This window comes from Sinocyclocheilus anshuiensis, unplaced genomic scaffold (assembly GCF_001515605.1).
Source record: "Sinocyclocheilus anshuiensis isolate Anshui unplaced genomic scaffold, SAMN03320099.WGS_v1.1 scaffold1744, whole genome shotgun sequence".
Lineage (NCBI taxonomy): Eukaryota > Metazoa > Chordata > Actinopteri > Cypriniformes > Cyprinidae > Sinocyclocheilus > Sinocyclocheilus anshuiensis.
In genome coordinates, this window is record NW_015555974.1 from 648,843 (window position 1) to 651,352 (window position 2,510).

The window sequence follows — 2,510 nt, forward strand, 5'->3', positions numbered from 1 at the left end:
ATGGTATATGATGGACTGGCTCTTCACCATGTATGGCGGGAATATCTGAGATGATCATTAGCATTTTTTTATCATTATTTTAGATTTTTAAACTGTGGCAGGAAGTGTACCCAGACCTTGTCTGCTTAAAGTTAACTAAAATTTGCATAAATGCATAATAACTAACAAAGTCCAGCAAAACAAAGCCAATAAATTGGCCTCTTTTAGTCATCAGAACTAAAACTGAATGTCAAACACACTGCTGTGTTGCATGAAAATGTCCTTCCACTTGACTACTGAAAATTCCTGTTGTGAAGGCCTTCCCAAAAGCAATTCTTGGTGAAGTATTTTCGGCATGGCATAGCTCTGCTGTGTCATTAAAAAACCTCTGTGTCTGTAGTTAGATCTTTTGATTGTAGAGCAGCTTGGCTTGGGTGGGGTGGTTCTGTTCTGGGGCTGCCGGTCCAGAAACATGACATTTCAGCCTTCGATTACAGTTCTCATTTAGCCTGTGCCAATGGGCTGAGAAACACACCTTAAATCCTTAAACTGTGTGGTCTGCACAAAAGACATGAATGTTGTGGCTTTAGTGTGAAACTATATGGTACTAAATACTTCACTGAATGTTTTTTTTTTTTTTTTTTTTTTTTTTTATAAAGAAGGCATTATTCAACGATTTACCTTTGAAATTTTATGCTACACTGTTGTCACATGATCCTGTCATGCTGCATGTGAATGCCATCTAGTTATCATCTAAATTATTTTTCAATTATTAAATAATCTTTTTATCAGTAAAAAAAATATTACTGCTGTAATTAATTTCAGTTCAGTTGTCACACTGGAAAAGGGAAGTCAAATTGCATTCTACACCATTCAAATTAAGTTTGAGGTAAGAGATTAATAATAATAAAAAAAAAGAAATTGTACTTTTATTCAGCAATTTGCAAGTTGTAATAATATTTCACAATATAACTGTTTTTGCTGTATTTTGGGATACAGTACAAATGAATGGTGATCATAAGAGATTCAAAAACATTAAAAAGCCTTAATAATTCCAAACTTTTGACTAGTAATGTGTATATACTGCAAAAATAATAAGAATATTGTGTTAGTATGCTCTTATGAACATAGGCATTGTGTGCGATTAATGTCTAAGAAAAACAAAATTCTCAGTGTATCCTTGTCTAAACAGATGAGATTTTTTTGAAATAAGAAACTGTGAAAAGTTAGTTCATCAGGAAGGAATGGCTATGCTCTAGACATTAATCTAGTCCAACTGCTGTGAAGGTCGACAGCTCTGGCTATGCTCATGCTCATGCTCTGCCCTTGACGACCCATGTTGTTCAGGTCCTGTGGTCAGGTCTGCCCCCCTGCAGGTCTAATCACGCAATTACTTGAGATTTCTGAGCTATGGCAGTAGCCTACATGAAATAAACATTGCCACGTTGTCTCATGTAATTGTGCATTGCACACATTTCCTCATATCACGATGACCATTACGTGGGCAAGACTGTGAACTTCACATTTGTATTGCGTGCAAGCCACCTTCCTAGAAAGGTGAACTTGAATTTGTACAATTTATCATGGTTTCATCATGTCATGTGATATCTTGAAAGTTAATTGCATTTCAGGCTGTGTATTATTGCTAGAGAGGAAGGCCAGTCAAAATCCAAAAATAACATGCACTGTAGCTTTGAGTGTGTGTGTGTGTGTGAGAGAGAGAGAGCTGATGTTTGATTCACAAATGAATCATTGTTTGGTAACGGTTATGCATTCGAATATCACACGACTTGAAAGAACATTGACACAATTTATCTCGTTTGGAAACGTTTATCTCGTTTGAATAGTGATAAAAGTTATTACATGGCTATAATAGGCTACTTTTGATTGATCAGTTGCTCCATTCACCAGATGTTTTTTTTTTGTATAATGAGCAGAAAAGCAGTTCTTCTAACATGCATGCACTTCTAACTTTTCAGCGCTGATCGATTCTATTGACCTTTTCACGGAAATGAACCGACTCTCACAACTTAGAACGCAAACCAAAACCGGGATGATTCACCAACGGGTCTTTTTAAACGAATCTTTCAGTGAATCGCTTGAACTGTTTGTATTTATTTAGCTCCAGCAGCAACAACAACAACTAGCCTATAATAACAACATGCTGCTGCTGCATAAAATGTCGTAGGCCTACTGGAATTTCTGTGGTAACCTTTGAGCAATGACCGATTCTATGAATGAAACAGTACAATGAAACGAACCTATTCGCATATGAATCTGACACTTAGCGTTAGAACGCGAAAGAAATATCTGATTCACAAACGAATCATTTTGTTCAAAATTATCTTTTAATAAATTGCTTGAATTGCTCGTGTTTATTGAACCACTGTACACAACAAAAACAATAGTTACACGCCGCGAGGGAACCTCTGTGATAACTTTTGAGCGATGACCATGATTCTATGGATCCGTTCATTGAACGAGCCGATTCGCTCAAATGAACCGGACTTCTCAGCGGTTAAAGAGAGAGA